The sequence below is a fragment of the Leptodactylus fuscus genome, chromosome 4, assembly GCF_031893055.1.
Source record: "Leptodactylus fuscus isolate aLepFus1 chromosome 4, aLepFus1.hap2, whole genome shotgun sequence".
NCBI classification, from domain to species: Eukaryota; Metazoa; Chordata; class Amphibia; order Anura; family Leptodactylidae; genus Leptodactylus; species Leptodactylus fuscus.
The window spans coordinates 173,869,392-173,887,988 of record NC_134268.1 but is presented as its reverse complement, the minus strand read 5'-3'; the positions used below and the strand labels follow the sequence as shown (position 1 = coordinate 173,887,988).

Here is an 18,597-nt window from a genome sequence, read left to right as displayed (position 1 = left end):
GAACGTGCCATCCACATGATCCCAGATTGAGTCCAATAGGACATGGATTTAAAGGGGACCTTGGAGATCCTCAAAGACAGTGAATGTTATATACCACTAGCTTCTGCCCATGACTTCGTCTGCGGGTTGTTGGAGTGGATAATCCGCCTATACTCAGCAAATTGCTGCTGTCGATGGTTTGCCTGCTCCTGCATTTTGGCAGCTCGCAAGCTGTCCTCCTGCTGACCTTGTTCCTCGAGCTGTGCCTGTGATTGTTCTGGCATCTCAGCAGCTCACTGGGACGACATATAATGAGCATTTTGTTGGTGATGAAGATCCGCCTGCTCTGGCGTTTCAACAGCTGTCAAACTGGCCTGCAACTGAACTCGTTCCTCGTGCTGTGCCTGTGATTGTTCCGGCATCTCAGCAGCTTGCTGGGACGCCATATAATGAGCATATTGTTGGTTTTGGGTTTTACCACCCACAAACTTATTATACTCTGAGATCTATTCAGACCCCAAAATATAATGATGTTACAATAACGTGACCATTCAGGCCCAATTACAGGCCTCAATGGTCTGTAATGTCATTGAAGTGGCCCAAAGACTGGCACCGGAGCCCAGGGGAGATGAGTAACACTGTTATTATCAATCACCTCTGCTTATTATATTCTGGGGTCTATTGAGCTCAGAGAAAAATAATGGCAGTTTTGTAATGGATGTGTTCGATCCAAAGAAAACCGGCAGATGAACCTCTACAGGTTCCATGCAGCCGGTAATAGAAATACTGGTATTATGCAATGCATAACAATGCTAATTCATTCATGAACAGACCCCCCTAGGGTTCAAGACCCCCTAGAATAATTGCAGTGAAAGAAATAAAAATTCTAATTCCCCCTATTACAAACTAACATTATATATGCCTGTGTCCGAAAACGCCTGGTCTACAAAGGCAGCAGAACAGCCATGTTTTTGATATTTCACTTACCCTAAAATTTTGGATAACAAGTGATCAAAGCAATAGACATTTCTCAATAAAATATAACTAAAAAGTATATCTGACCCCACGAAAAAAAAGATATGCTATTGATCTCCTAACATGGATAGATATATATATATATATATATATATATATATATATATATATACACACACATACATACACATGTGTTAAAATATTGAGACTCCACAGCCCATTGGGTTTTTACATCCAGAGAGTGGTTGCCCTGTTCTGCAAGGTATATCCAGGCAGTTTTCAGCAGCTGCACAAAATTGTGCAGTTGCTGAAACGAGAGCTGCCATAGAGAAGGCAGGGATAGTTTATTACCGTCCCTGTCTTCCCTGCTCACTGTGTACACAGCACCCAATGAGCACTGTATACACAGCTATGGGTGTCGCCGGTCACGTGATTCAGAGTTCAGAGTCTGGTAGAGCTGCTGGGTCCTAAAAGACCCAGAACAGCTCTGTAGTTATAAGCAAGAGGCTGTATATCTCCTGCAACTGGAGCAAAGTGTACCAGCCCCAGTTACACAGGAAATCAGCCTCCCCCACCAAAAAATTAGTGTTCAGATGTCCCCAAAGGTTTATTATGACCTTATGAGACACAACGTGAAAATAATTAAAAAAAATGATTAGAAAAGTAAAAAAATGTTTTAAATGAGATTAAAAAAAAAGGTCAATAATATACCCTCATTACTGGTTCTAACTAGAGATGAGCGAGTACTGTTCGGATCAGCCGATCCGAACAGCACGCTCCATAGAAATTAATGGAAGCACCTGGTACTTCCGCTTTGACGGCGGCCGGCCGCTTAACCCCCCGCATGCCGGCTACGTCCATTCATTTCTATGCGAGCATGCTGCTCGGATCGGCTGATCCGAATAGTACTCGCTCATCTCTAGTTCTAATTTAAAAAACAAAACAAACAAAAAAAAAACAAAAAACACACACATGCAAAAATAAAAATATATATAAAAAAAAGCCTTGAGTGTCACTGAAAAAAGATGCAGTAATTAGTTTTAATAAAGCAAATGGTAAAAAATGTTATAGCCCTTAAAATGGAACATACAAAAAAAAATTGTTTTGTCCTGAACCACAAATTAGCACAGTACAAAGTGGTTAAGAGGTTAAAACATAAAAATATATATAAGTTTGGTATCTCTGGAATCATAACCACCCATAGAAGACAGGTATCATATCAATGTGGCTGCATAGTGAATGATGGAATATTAAAGGGGCTCTATCACTGGGAAAAGTCATTTTTAACTAATCACATCCTTGCACAGCCTTTAGAAAGACTATTCCACACTTACCTTTAGTATGTAAATTGCCTCAGTGGTTTCTGAATAAGTCCGTTTTTATTCATATGCTAATTAGACTGTTGCACGATACATCGTGCACTCCTCTCCTGTTTCCTATGGGAGACTGCTGCTGCTGATGACTCAGCTTCCTGTTTGCCTCACACACATAGGAGATAATAGAAGAGACGAGTGCTGCTGGGAACTTCCTGTACTGGCTGAGAGCTCATTAGCATATTAATAAAAACGGACTTATTCAGAAACCACTGAGGCAATCTACATACTAAAGGAAGGTGTGAAATAGCACTTCTAAAGGCTATGCAAGCATGTGTTTAGATAAAAATGACTTTTCCCAGTGATAGAGCCCCTTTAAATAGTACCATTACAAAATACAATTTGTCTCACAAACATTAAAGGGGTTGTCAAAGATATATATATATATATTTTTTTTATAAATTAGGCCAGGGGAGGTGAAAAAAAAAACAAACAAAAACCATATCCACCTGTCCCCGATGCTCTGGTGTCTCCCAGTGCGGTGTGGTCCTGCTGCTCTGGTGCCCTTTTCGTGAAAAGTCCTTGCCGCACATGACAGCTGAGGCCAATCAGCAGCTTCAGTGTCTGACATGCAATGTCGTGTGTCCTTTCCTTAGGTCGCTTAAACAGCCAATCAGCAGCCTAAGGAAAGGACTCATGACGTCACATGTCCATTGCTGAGGCTGCTGATTGGCCTCAGCTGTCAAGTAGTGATGCCTAATGTCATTTGCTAACACAGGGCCTCATAGTGCGGTGGGGACTTCCCGCAAAACAAGACAGTGGAGCAGCAGCACCGGACCGCTCTTGAAGAGGTGAGACTGTTTTAGTTTTAAGGGGTTTTTAAGCTATGGTGTTTGGAAGGCGGGGGGGAGTGGTCGTAAACTAAAATCCAACAATGCCTGTTGTGGAAAGGGGTTAAGGAGCTTTAAAATATTCCTTCAGGGATCAGACAAATTAAAGATTCAAATAAAACATTTTCTTCCTTCTGCAAAATAACAATTTTGCGGACTAGTAGACTGAAACAGCGGAACTTCATAAACTAAGTAGACAATGGAGCATCACTGACAATGTATACAAAGTAACACGTTTATATAAGGCAACAGATAGGACATCCTCTTGTGCTTTGTTGTTTTTTTCCTGGCCCTTTCAAGGTCCTTTCTGTGTTTTATTGGATTTGGAGCACAACAATTTCACTACAGCATTTTGCCTAGGATTAGAGATGAGTGAATAGTATTTGAAACTCTAGTTTCAAATACCTCGCTCCCATAGGAATGAATGGAAGCGACCAAGGGGTCAAAAAGAAAGAGCTTGCAGACAAGCCTGGGAGCCTTGTAAAGGCTCCCGGCTGTCATGCCAACGTGATGTCGGCCCTGGAGCATGCTCCAGGAGCCAGCGATCACCAGCAAAATGGCGGCGCCCATGTGCCGCCGGGAAAATGGCGCCGGAGGGGTTAATGCCTCCGATCGGTAGTAGACACCCGGCGACTATGGCAGCCGCTTGGCTCCCGGGCGGCCGCCATAGTTACACACCCGACATGCGCCATACTATTACGGCGCATGTCAGGAAGGGGTTAACTGTCCGTTCCCAAAGATGTCCGACTTTTCAAGCGGACAGCAAAAACCTACATGTCGGGTTTTGCTGTCCGCTTGAAAAGTCGGACATCTTTGGGAACGGACAGTTAAGGACACCAACGGACAGTAAAAGAACGCACCCGATGTCCATTTAAATGAATGCAAAATGTCACGGACACAGCTAGTGTCCACTGCTAATGTCCGTGCAAGATTTTGAACAGACATTAGCAGCGGACACTAGCTATCGGACACAGACGGTAGTGTGAATGTTCCCTTAGATGTTCGCTTACTTCTGATGATATGCCTCTGATGAACTCACTGCAGCTTGCAGTTTGCGAAAGAAACGCGCCATACTGGCCACGGTTTTCTCAAGTGGCTTATACCCCTCCTTTTTAAGACCACTCTAGTTACAGTTAACGGTCTCTTTTAGGAGTTACTGTCTATGTATAACAATTCTGTAGTTAAACAATATATCTACAGATTATACTCCAGTTTTTTGGGCAATCACTTGGGTGTTTGTTTTGGTTTTTCTATTACAATCTTTTAAATGATATTAATAAAGATATATTTTTAATACGTCCATTAAAATAGACCACTCACCTATTCAAGATTTTTTTCCAAAGCATGAGCCCCCATAGGGCTTGGAATGGAAAAATAAAAAAAGTCATAGCTTTTGTAAAGTGGGGAGTAAACAACGAAAATGATAAAACAAAAAATGGCTGAATAAGAAAGGGATTAAATGGAGAATTAAACAAGCTCATTTAATTCATTTCCCGGTCCTAAAACATATAGAAACAAGAAGATTAAAACTATTGAACCGTACCAACAGGTACAAATATGGCAACTAGAGACAGTCAAGGTGAAACACACACCCCAGGCAACTTCTACCAATAAAGCATGTAAACGAAGGACTAGCACAAGCATCCAGAAACCAGCCAAAGATAAAAATCTCTGCCACATTCATATGATATGGAACTGTGCCGTAAATAGGCCAGGAGACCAATAAACATGACATCATATGACCCGTGAGCCAAAAGCAGCGCTTACGGGAATAGATCATCTGATCTGTGGGGGTCCCAGGTGTTGGACCTCTAAATCTCATATTAATGACCTATCTTAAGGATAAGTCTATTAATATTTTAATCCTGGAAAATCCCTTTAACCATTGACATTAAAAATAAAAAGGCACGGGAAGTATTTAAAAATTTCAAATGTTTAATATTTGCATCGCTGCAAAAAGATAATGTGAAAACCAATCTAGAACAGACAGAAGACAATATCATTTAAGAGAAGACTTCATTTTATTAAAGAATAAAGCTTTATAAAATCAATAGGTAATAAAGTATGAATACGGTGTAATTTACACTCATCAATAGCATCTAGTCAACAAATTGATGCAGAAAGCAGAATTGTATCTACATCATGTATATTGCATTAGGATAGTTTCTAAATCAGCAAAAATGCCAAATTTGCAAAACTGAAGTTTGGCCTTGATTTTGGTAAACAATAACACATGACAGTGGGATGGCGGCATTATAGATCCTTCAAGCCTCCAATAGACTAAACATTTGTATTGTTACCGAAAAGCTGAGTATTAGAAGAGCAAAGGCTTCAATAGTAATAGCCTTATACAATTAGGTTATATTCACATCTGCGTCCAGAGATCCCCATAGGAGTCTCCATTGCAAATTCCATCCAAAATTTTGGTTGGGTCAAAGGGTAGATCTGGATCTGTTTGTGTCAGTCATATGAAGGATCCATCCCTGGCAGGATTTCCATGTTTCTATTCCTATAAGAAGTGAAGGAGCTTTTCTACATGAAAGGGGGCCATATATATTAGATGAAAACTGGCCGACCAATCAATGCATATAAGTATTTCTCAAAACTCTCCAGCAATGACAGACGTTGTAAAAAAATGGAGATTGGGCATGTTGAATATTGTTATGCCTAATTCTTTTGATCTCAAATGAGAAATGCCACAGCCATAAGTGTATAGCAGAGGCTTAATCTCCTTTCCTTACTAGGAATACATACTTGCATATGTGTGGATTGTCCAGAAGGAAAAACTATCTAAGATGAATGGCCACAATAACATGCAAGGTATCTTATGGCTAGTGTACAGATCCATCTACAGAGACAGGCTATTTAGTGAAAACCTATTAGGAGAAATAATAAATGACAACAGTTTTATGATATCAAAGAGGTTTTCCAGGCTTTTCCATTAATGATCTATTCTCATGATAGGACATAGACCAAAGATCAGTAGGGGTCAGACATTGGGCCTCATGCGATCAGCTGTTTGAAGAGTCCACAGAATTCTTAAGAGCACTGCACTCAAAACCAAGCAAAGGGGCATACATTTTACAGTGGCTATGCTTGATATCCCAGCTAAGCTCATTCAATGGAATGGCACTGCATTGCGAACACGCCAAGTGATCAATAAACATGGCGTCACACGGGCTGTGAAGCAAATCCAGCACTCATGGAGGACCGCTGAAAGCAACTTATACACGGGCACCCTAGTGTCAGAACCTCTATCAGAAAGGACTGGTCATTAACAAACAAGCCAAGAAAACCCCTAGAAAAATGTGAAAATTTTGGCAAATTTCTGCATGCATATTTATGTCTTTTTTGCAGTTTTCTGCTGCTGAAAAACAAATCCAGAGCTTCACAAGTCCAAAAACGTGCTACTAGGTGAAAATTATAGCGCAGATCTATACCAGCTCATAGAAAAGGTGAGATTTCCACCCTCCATGGTTTTGTCTGAATTACTATTCATGTACTATCTTTTAGAAAAATCCACCAAAAACAATATTCTTCTCCCAAGTTGCACCACTTCTCTGGAATACTCTACCCCGGACAATCAGATTAACTCCCAATTTCTACAGTTTCAAACGCAAACTAAAGACACATCTTTTCAGAAAAGCCTATCACAATGTCTAACGTAAACCCTTAAACCTCCTCTGTCCCCGCTCCCTCATTTCCCCACATGATATAATGTCATCTCATGCTAACTTTATAGGTCCAAGCTCCATCCACATATTAAAGGACACGACTGTTGACGGCTCATAAAGTTTTATGTTTATGTAATGACAGTAACCTCTATTACAAAAGTGTCTGACCTCTGTATAAACAATGCCGCCCCTGCTACCTCTTGTGTCACCCCCTCTACCTCATAGATTGTAAGCTCTTGCGAGCAGGGCCCACAGTCCCATTGTGTGAAATGATTTTCTTTGTAATGTATCTTTCTGTCTGTATTTGAACCCTACTAATTGTACAGCGCTACGGAATATGTTGGCACTATATAAATAAAATTTATTATTATTATTATATTCACCTCCTCAAATAGAGCTAGAGACTATACTTGTAGTCAGTAACCATGTCTAGATACAAATTTACTAATTTTTAACCAAGACTATTTGCATAGTCGTAGCCCTAATTAGAGGCGCACAGTGTAAGGCCAGGTTCACACGAGGTATTTTGGACCGGAATTTGACAGGTAGGCCGCCTCAGGTTCCAGTCCAAAATACAGGTAGCTGCAAATGGATGCCGATGCTGTGCACCGGCATCCATTCGCGCACTCTGCTCCAGATTAGGCCCAAATGAATGGGCCTATTCGGGAGGGAGTGTCTTCAGGTGGATTTGTGAGGAAAGTCGGCCTGAAGAATGAACATGTCGCTTCTTTTTTCTGGGAGCTGGAACAAACGGCTCCCGGAAAAAAGAACTGACCAGCTCCCACTGATTTCAATGGAAGCCGTCAGGATTTTGAGGCGGATTCGGCCTCAAATGCTGACCAACATGCCCTGTATGAACTCAGCCTAAGAGCTCAGAGTCACACCCCCTTGCCTGAGAACGCCCACTTGACAGTACATAGTTAATTAGCATATCAGGCACAAAAAAATGAATAAATAACTGGTGGGGCTACAGAAAAATTACATCTGCATTGGAGTCAATGGATAGGTGAAATGGAATTAATGAAGGTGGTGAAAGTTCCTCTTTCAGATCATGATAGAAAAAATGTCTTTGATAAGGGAGTGTTCAACTTAGAACTGATAAAGTTAAAAAAACATTTTTTAAAAAAATGAACACATCACAACTAGGTACAAATTACAATGCTGGGGATTTCTGTCCGGCAGCGAGTATTCCAGCGTGGTAGGATCACATGCTCCAGCTTGGAATTTTAGTTTTGAGACGGTAATTAGAAAAAGAACAGACAAAGCTCACATGGTGTCTGTCACATGAGCAGAGGAACACATGACGCTGACTTACACAAGAGTTATCTAGGCAGCGGCTTACAGATGTGGAGTAGTAGTAGCAGTAATACACCTGGGTAGCTAATGCTCCAACACAGTCATCAGATCCTTATTAAAGCACTGAACAAGCTACTTGTCATGCGTGAGCCAGGCATCTGAAAATCAAATCTATGTCAACTGCATCTTCCTTGTCGATTCACCCCCAGGTAGTAAGAAGAAAAAAAAAAAAAAAAAAAAAAAAAAAAAAAATCAATGAAACACCAAACTATAAAACACCTTAAAGATATCATCACTCCAAAAACAAATCACTCATAATCAGTATAATCAGTAATTATAATCACTTGCAATTACTGAATCCGGAAGAACACTCATTTTCAAAACCGCATTGAAAATTCAAAAACATCAGGTGAAAAACTTGTCAGGCATCACTCGCTTCCCTCATCCGGCAGGTAAAGAATCACAAAAAATGAGGCAATCAGCAAAGCGGAGGGGAGACAACCGTATCACATGAGAAACCTCCGAAATTGTGAGACAAAAACAGAGGCTGCTCGTAAATCCAACCCCAGATATCAGTCCATGACACTATCCACCGCCCCGCTCACAACTGGGATAGGAAAGCAGGAAATAACCTTTAGGCTAGGAATACAGGCTGGGGTGTTGTGCAACAGAAGGTTACAACATCTAATGACTGTCAACCCCCAGATTACGCAACCGAATAACAAGAAAAATACACACTCAGGATATTGGTTGCAGATAGAAAGTTATGTACAACTGCAACCTACCTGTCACCTGCCTATGGTTTAGGGGCTTTTTATAGCTGTAAAATAGTTGCATGGCAGCAAGGCACACTATTTTTTGGTGTTGTTGTGAGATTTGCTGTCATGAGACACATGTAGCAGTAGACTAAATGGAAGGATACAAGTACCGTTCATATACAGTATATCAGGCTACACAGGGTTTGTTAGTAGTCTGCTGGCATAGGGACTAATGGATAGGAGTTGTAGATACAAAATGAGAGAGAATTTATATTAGTGACTATTGGCAAAGTTGTTTCATTTCTAGGCAAATTTGTTCCACCATTAATTCATACAACTCCTAGCCAGCACAGCATCCATAGGCGGAGGAACAGGAGATGGGGGATTACCTATGGATGCAATCCAAGTGGGTCTCAGGGGTTTGATCAATAATAAAACCTCTATCACCAATCTTGTTTAGGGTCCATTCACACAGAGGAAAATGGTGAGGTATTTGGTGTGGAATTTCATCGCTGAAAAAAAAAAAAGCCTCCCATTGACTTCAATGGGCTCTGCTGCTTTTTTTTTTTTTCGCTGGTGACAAAAAAAAAAAAAACTAGCAGAATCCATTGAAATCAATGGGAGGCTTTTTTTTTCAGCATGGAAAATTCCACAACAAATTCCTCACCATTTTCCACCGTGTGAATGGACCCTAAGGGCTAGTTCACACGTAAATTACATGTGGTTTATTTTGGTCCTGTAAAAAACCGCTTCCTAATTAGGAAGCGTTTTCTGGACCTTGCCGCGCTTTTTGTAGCTTTTTTTTTTTGTAAAAACCGCTTCAAAAAACACCAGGCGGTTTTCCCCTCCCGTAAAGCGAATGGGCCGCAAAAAACATGCGTTTTTTTCGCCTCCCATTCACTTCTATTGCTTTCTTCAGGCGGAAAACGCCTGAAGAAAGGTCATGTCGCTTCTTTTTTCTGCTAGTGGTGAAAAACTGCTAGCAGAGGAAAAAAAAGCTAGCCGTCTACATAGACCACTATTGTAATGAGGTGGATTTTGAGGCAAAATCCGCCATCAAAATCTGCCTCTTTGCTCCTGTGTGAACTAGCCCTAAAGCAGAGGTCCCACAATGTGGAAACGCAGCTTTTTTTGTTGCAGATTTTATTGCAGTTTTTTGACCCAAAGCCAAGAATGGCTACAAAAGGAATGGGAAATACATAGCAAGTTCTTATACTTCTCCCTTCTGTTCAATCCACTATTGGCTTTGGCTCAAACAACTCAACAACAAAAAAATCGGTGTTCCACAGGACAGCTCATCAATACCTTGTTGTCGGGGTTCTGTCCACAGGATTGGTCGCCTGAGCCAATGTGACCCTAACTCATGCACATGAAAGCATTTCATCTATTATGTGAGACTTGCTTCAAGGCTTGTGTTTTTGGCTTTGCACAGATCCTACAGGTCCACATTATAATCACATATAGGTACAATGTACAGTGCTGCATGGTTCTAGGCAAGAATACGCCATAACATGGACAGTGCTGGAATCAATGATACGGACAACACAACCCCATTCAGATGAATGGAGCTCATTTTAAGTTTCAGAAAATCCCGCAACAAATTTGCTGCATGTGAATTCTGCCTTATAATCATTAACAGCAGCTCATGAAGCAGGAAGCTGTGGTATGGCTGAAGTAGTAAAGAAGAAGAAACTAATAAAGGGGAAGTAGCAGCTCTGAGATCATATCAAATAGGTTGTGAGAAACATGTATAAAGCAACATATGTAAAGAATCCATTTGCAGTCAGTCACCATTACATAGTACTGTAAACCTGTCACTATGACTCTTTACACTTAGCATTACATTACACAATATATATATATATATATATATATATATATATATATATATATATAGGTCAAATATGATGTACAAATATCCCTATGTGTATAGACAGGACTGCTGTATGACTATATACAGTCCAATACGAGGGACTTCTATACATTTGGCTGATTGTTTTCCTCCATGTTCCACACACCATGTCCTTACTTTTGCATCCAGTTTACATTGAGGACTTCCATATAAGTGAGGAGATAAGGGCACATCTATCAACTCATATCACTGGCTTTCTACATGCACCTGAACAATTGGGATCCTTTATTTTCTGGCAGCCATTACAGTTATTATTTGGCACTACAAGGGGTGTGGTGAGGTAGCCATTGCACTATTGACCCCCTCCCCCACTACTTCTCTTCAAGGGCAGCTCCATTACATACTGAAGTCAGTGACCCCACCAAGCATAGGAGCAGTGGTGATAAGCCCAGCTCCAGCTCCTAGCAGTGCCAGTACTGGTCTATATGTCTCTATGGGTAATAGATACAGCTGTAGTCATACATCCTGATCATATGACTGAAGAGGAAGCGACCATGTCACCTCATGTAAACCCAGTGCCTGCCGCCGGACCTCTGTATACACACGCCATGTACGTGGCCAGTCAGGCTGGGCACACAGCCAGTAGTCACCTGCCTGGCACTCCACCAGCATCTATCCCATACAGTGACATCAGTACATCTGGCTGTATACAGCCCCAGGAAGCGGCTGCAGTGACGGCTGTCCGTGCCCATTACCTGCACTCATCACACTAACGGCACCCCATCCTTCATGGGAGAAACAGGCTGACAACACTCGTTATAAAGGAGGAAAAGCACAGTACCTAACTGGAAGCAGCCATGACAGGGAAACACTAGGAACAGCGGCAAACTACATATCCCAGCAGCCCTTGCGGCTCAGCGCTACAGTGGCCGAAGAGGGTCAAGCGGTTTACATTGAGTACAATACAGGAAGTAGTGATGTGCGGTGTGTAATACAGGCAGGCACATAGTAGTGTGCTGGGAGTTGTGTGGGAGAAATTCCCAGTCGTTCAGGTTACGAAAGCTATTTCTACTATTAGTATAATATTATACGGAATACATAAAGAATAATAATCAATGTGGGGATTTTTGTAACATGAATTCTAAAAAACTGTCTCATGCATGCACAAAATGCATAGAATAGTAAAGTCATATGCCATGTGAATGGATTCAAGGGAGCAGTGGGATTTCATTCTGGATAAATCACTTTTCAGCAGCTTTTAAAATGTATCTATAATAAAGATTTCCACTGACAAAATCTCAGTTTACAATAATATCATGAATTTTGTTTGTATGGAGTCATAATAGCGATGTGTTTTTGTTGATCATAAGGGGTATTTCAGCTCAAAATGCTCTTACCAATCCAATGAATGATGGGCCGATCATTAATAATAATAATAAATTTTATTTATATAGCGCCAACATATTCCGCAGTGCTGTACAATTTGTAGGGTTCAAATACAGACAGAAAGATACATTACAAAGAAGGTCATTTCACACAATGGGACTGAGGGCCCTGCTCGCAAGAGCTTACAATCTATGAGGTAGAGGGGGTGACACAAGAGGTAGCAGGGGCGGCATTGCTTATGCAGAGGTCAGACACTTTTGTAATAGAGGTTACACAAACATAAAACTTTATGAGCCGTCACTAGTGGTGTCCTTTAACATGTGGATGGAGCTTGGACCTATAAAGTTAGCATGAGATGACATCATATCATGTGGGGTAATGTGGGAGCGGGGACAGAGGAGGGTTAAATTTTGGGGATTCTAATTACAGTACGGAAGGGTTTACATTAGAAATTGTGATAGGCTTGTCTGAAAAGATGCGTCCTATTTCCTATTTATTGTAAAAATAATGATGTTGATATATATTTTTTTTGATTTTGTGTTGGTGTAGTAATTTGTTTAGAGATCACATATGTAAGTTATTGTTAGAATATGTTGATTAATTCTTGGAATTTTCAGGAAGGTTGTAGATTTACACTACCAGTCACCAATGGACTATCCAGAGAGGTAGAAACCCCAACAGAACCCATAAATGCAAGCATCATCGCTGGGGGGTAAGGACGCCCCCTCACAGTATAGCACTACACACAGTACTGTCAGGAGGGTTGTCCCCAGCTACACTGTCAGGAACCCCCTTCTGACAGTGAAGAGATATCAGTAACGGCACTGATAGCTCTGGGGCACATAACAGGAAAGCCAATAGTGTGCTAAATTCAGCACACTGTCGGCTTTCTAATAGAATATAAAACTGCATGTGCCCGAGGACATGAAAGGTCTTCTTTACGTTGGGTTCTGCCACCAGTTCAATGCTGGTTATTCACTTGTGATCAGCTACTCTTGTGACCTGTAGAGCTACTGTCTGTTTTGTCCTGAAAACTTAGCTTTGTCTGTTTTCTTTCTGGCCTACTGTGATTTTGGTCTGTGTAGTGGTGTTTGTGGGTTCTGTGTCACTGAGTATCTGTTAGGGTGAATTTCCAGGGATTCTAATTTGGTTCCTCTGAGGCATCCTCTCATCAGAGGAAAACTCTGGTGCTAGGCAGGCTTAGTCAGGGTGTGTGATAGGGAAACTTCCCCTGCTATTATCCACCTACCTAATTCAGTTGAAGTTTTCTCTTATTTTGCCTGTTTATGTTTAGTTTGCATTTCTAAATAAACCTCTTTTGTTTCTCATGAATCTTTGTTACGACTTTGTTCGGGGACCAACGTAACAGTATCATGGAACTGTGGTGCTCCACACTATAAGTTATAATTGGGGCAATTTAATACAAGAACACTATCAGTAAGTTAAATAAGTAAGCAGTAAACTTTGTGAAAATCTAAATTTGTGTCAGCCTTATAACTTTAGGCCATAGTTGTACAGTACAGCCCCCATTCCAATGAAGTTGAGATGTTGTGTAAAACAAATAAAAACAGAATAAGATGATTTGCAAATCCTTTTCAATCTATATTCAACTGAATATACTACAAAGACAATATATTTAATGTTCAAACAAATAAACTTAATATTCACTTATTGCAAATATTCACTTATTTTGAATATGATGCCTGCAACACGTTCCAAAAAGGCTGGGGACAGGGGCAACAAAAGACTGGGCCAGGGGCATGTTTACCACTGTGCTATATCACCTCTCCATTTAACAACACTCAATAAATGTTTGGGAACTGAGGACAACAACTTAAATTGACTTAAAATATAGTGTATAACACTGTCAGAGCTCCTATGAATTTTTCTATCCAAATTCTGCCTAGCTTCTAGGCAAACACAGTCAAAGTTGTGTGAACGTGACATGCACTGTATGTCTATGGAAAAGTGAATGGAAAGAAGCAGAGGATACAAACTCCAAGTTTAACCATACATTGCACTGACACTTGCTTGTATGCATTTCAACATTTAAAATGCTCCAAAAGTTATTTTCAGAAACACATGGTGGTTATATTACATAAGGCAATGGTTTTGTAGAAAAAAATGATTACTTGTAAGTGCTACAGACTTTTTGACACAAATTTATGGCTATGAGTCACTTAAAAAGTGATGAACGATTGGTTTTTTTAACACACAAAAAAAAAGTCACCAAAAATTACGCTTTGTGGGAAGAGATATGAAATCAAAATGTTTTTTGGGATTTTTTTTATGCCTACAGTGTGCCGTATTTGAATGTGATGGACTAAGCCATAGGACATGTCTGACTGAGTGTCGGTAGTTGTGTCAATATGAATGGCAGTACAATATAGAATAACATGATTGACCAGACTGCAGAACATGTCTGGCTGGGCGGTGGCAGTGATGGTAGCTGTGACTCTATGAGTAGTGGTACAGCATGGAATGATATGACGGACCAGGCCTCAGGACATGTCTGACTGGGTGGTGGCAGTGGTGGTAGCTGTGACTCTATGAATAGTAGTACAGCATGGAATGATATGACGGACCAGGCCTCAGGACATGTCTGGCTGGGTGGTGGCAGTGACGGTAGCTGTGACTCTATGAGTAGTGGTACAGCATGGAATGATATGGCGGACCAGGCCTCAGGACATGTCTGGCTGGGTGGTGGCAGTGATGGTAGCTATGACTCTATGAGTAGTGGTACAGCATGGAATGATATGACAGACCAGGCCTCAGGACATGTCTGGCTGAGTAGTGACAGTGGTGGTAGCTGTTTAGGAGTAGCAGGCAGCATCAGCAGTAAAGTAAATGGAACATGAAGATACAGGGAGACAGTAGCACCACTATTCAGAGGCATCAGCTGTAGCTGTGTGAAAATCCTCACAGACCCATGCCTGATTCATTTTGACAAAAGTAATTTTTTCCACACTAGTTGTGGAGAATTTCGTCCTTCTAGGTGTTACAACAACACCGGCAGAACTGAACATCCTCTTGTCCATTACACTTAAGGCTGGACAGGATAAAACTCCAATGGCAAACTGGGTCAGCTTCTTCCACAGCTCTATTGTCCCAGAGTTCCATGAGGTCACAGTTATCGGCTAGAATATAGGGGCACTCTAGGTATAACTGTACCTGCTGATGCAGCCAGTGGGTTTCAGTTGCCTGCTGTGGCTCTGGTTGCCACTGTAAACTGAAACATTTATGATTCATCATACTCCAGAAACTGTACTGGCTACTGATGCTGCTGCTTTTACTCCTGACGCTTGCAGCTGTGGCACTGGCAGAGGAGTTGGGGCGCTGGCTTAGTTCAGACGGAGTATTTTGGACCAGAATCTGAGGCAGAGGCCGCCTCAGGTTCCAGTCCATAATACTAGGTAGCCGCGACTGGATTTTGGTGCATTGCGAACTGGATTAGGCCCAAATGAATGTCGGGAGTGTCTTCAGGCAGATTCACAATCCGCCTGAAGAATAAACATGTCCATTCTTTTTTCCGGGAGTCGGAACAAATGGCTCCCGGAAAAAAGAAACGACCGGCTCCCATTGAAATCAATGGGAATCAATGAAATCAATGGGAGCCGTCTTTCTGCTCAGGATTTTAAGGCGAATTCAGCCTCAAAATCCTGACCAAAAAACTCTGTGTGAACTCAGGCTAAGTGTGGTAGACTGGAACTGGGCAGAGGCCACCTGGGTATGTGTGACTAGCAGTTGTAGTGGTCTCACTAAATGCTTTGGTAAGCTGAGTATATAGCCTATCCTGATAACATTGCAATTTTTCTTCATTTATTGAAGCGGAGGAGAATTCCTCCATTTTGGCTTTATAGCGAGGGTCTAAGAGCACCCCCATCCAGTACTCATCTGTCTGATCAATGTTAATTATTCGCTTGTCGTTGTGTAAGTAGCACAGCTTACAGCCTGCCATGTTTGTCTACATGTACATGGTCCCATGCTTGCCAGCATACAGTATGCACGCTGGCCAATAAAACCCATGGTTGGTTTTCTTGGCCAGCATGGTTGTTGTCATTATAATCTTATTCGGGTCAGCCTCCACTCATGAAACAAGGGGGAGAGGGAGGAGTGTAAGCTATGTCTTTACCTACAGTCATGGCCAAAAGTTTTGAGAATGATACAAATATGAATTTTTACAAAGTCTACTGCTTCAGTTTTTTTCTAATGGTAATTTGCATATACTCCACAATGTTATAAAGAGTGATCAGCTTAACAGCAATTACTTGCAAAGTCAATATTTGCCTAGAAAATGAACTTTATCTCCCAAAACACATTTCAACATCATTGCAGCCCTGCCTTAAAAGGACCAGCTAACATCGTTTCAGTGATTGCACCATTAACACAGGTGTGGGTGTTGATGAGGACAGGGTTGGAGATCAATCTGTCATGATTAAGTAAGAATGACACCACTGGACACTTTAAAAGGAGGCTGGTGCTTGGTATCATTGTTTCTCTTCTGTTAACAATGGTTATCTCTAAAGAAACATGTGCAGTCATCATTGCACTGCACAAAAATGGCCTAACAGGGAAGAGTATCGCAGCTAGAAGGATTGCACCTCAGTCAAAAATCTATCGCATCATCAAGAACTTCAAGGAGAGAGATTCCATTGTTGGCAAAAAGGCTCCAGGGCGCCCAAGAAAGACCATCAAGCACCAGGACCGTCTCTTAAAAGTGTTTCAGCTGCGGGATCGGGCTAACAGCAGTGCAGAGCTTGCTCAGGAATGGCAGCAGGCAGGTGTGAGTGCATCTGCACGCACTGTGAGGTGGAGACTCTTGGAGCAAGGCCTAGTCTCAAGGAGGGCAGCAAAGAAGCCACTTCTCTCCAGAAAAAAACATCAGGGACAGACTGATATTCTGCAAAAGGTACAGGGAGTGGACTGCTGAGGACTGGGGTAAAGTCATTTTCTCTGATGAATCCCCTTTTCGATTGTTTGGGACATCTGGAAAACAGCTTATTCGGAGAAGACGAGGTGAGCGCTACCACCAGTCTTGTCTCATGCCAACTGTAAAGCATCCTGAAACCATTCATGTGTGGGGTTGCTTCTCAGCCAAGGGAATCGACTCTCTCACAGTCTTGCCTAAAAACACAGCCATGAATAAAGAATGGTACCAGAATGTCCTCCAAGATCAACTTCTCTCAACTATCCAAGAGCAGGTTGGCGATCAACAATGCCTTTTCCAGCATGATGGAGCACCTTGCCATAAAGCTAATGGCTCAGGGAACAAAACATAGAGATTTTGGGTCCATGGCCTGGAAACTCCCCAGATCTTAATCCCATTGAGAACTTGTGGTCAATCATCAAGAGACGGGTGGACAAACAAAAACCTACAAATTCTGACAAAATACAAGCATTGATTGTGCAAGAATGGACTGCTATCAGTCAGGATTTGGTCCAGAAGTTGATTGAGAGCATGCCAGGGAGAATTGCAGAGGAAATCTGGTCTGGGTATGACCTCGTTCGCATCTGCGTTTGGATTCCGTCCGGGGGAGTCCGAATGGGGACGCCCCTGAACAGAATACCAAACGCAATTGCAAGCGCTGGTGCAGTAAAAGTACACGGACCCCATAGACTATAATGGGGTACGTGTGCTTGCCACCAGATCTCCGCAGGGATCATGTGGACAGGAAAGTAGTTCCCAGTCTATTCTGTTCCCCTCTCCAAATGAAATAGGTGGAGAGAAAAGTCCTCCAAGCAGCACTTTTCTCTCCCCATTTTTCATGTGGAAACCACACGGACCCCATTATAGTCTATGGGGTTTGAGGGTTTCCTATGGTAGCCGCTTTTTATGTAGATAGGTTTCCATTTGGGGGGTCCCCAAGCGGACTTCTGGAACAGAAACCTGAACATGGCCTAAAGAGGTGGTTTCTCAAAGAGGTGGTCTTTTGCAGAGGTTCCACTGTATACAGTATATTGTGTGTATCTCATACTTTCTAACTGATATCCAAAACTTAGAAACACCTGGACACGTTCACCTCACTGCCAGCTAATTAGTATTCACTCCATTGTGACAACACCCCAGTGCAATGAATATTAGAGGAAGTTACTGAGAGATCTTCTGCCAATTTAAAGTTTTTTATTCATTTGAATCCACAAATCAAAGCATGTAAGGCTGTTACTCTACTGACTGAGCCACAAGCTCTATTTAGTTTCAACGAGAGGTTTTCTTATATCAAGCTGCAATAGTATTGCACTGTACCTAGATAATACAGTACATTGTATATAGAGATATCTTTATATGCCACTACATTGTAGGCCTAAAATATATAGAAAGTCATAATTTTCTTATCTCCTTAAAACTGGAGTGTGGTCTCTCTATAAATAAGCATATACAAGATAGGTCCTCAGCGGGACTTCTATTTTGCCAGTATATATGGGGCGGCTTCCATTTTCTTGTTGCTATAAACATACTGCACATGGATATATATA

At 41.6% G+C, this 18,597-nt stretch overlaps 1 protein-coding gene across 2 annotated transcripts in view; it reads right to left on the bottom strand.

Moving 5' to 3' along the window:
• The window catches only part of TBC1D5 (TBC1 domain family member 5), a 438,516-nt gene extending 426,896 nt beyond the window's left edge, over nucleotides 1-11,620 (bottom strand). The window contains exon 1 of one of the 2 annotated variants that reach the window (XM_075271425.1): nucleotides 11,579-11,620. The gene's annotated coding sequence lies outside the window, so the exon portion shown is untranslated. Of the gene's footprint in view, nucleotides 1-11,298 lie in introns of both variants that reach the window. The other variant, XM_075271426.1, reaches the window with a different exon arrangement.
• Between the last annotated feature and the right edge of the window lie 6,977 nt (nucleotides 11,621-18,597).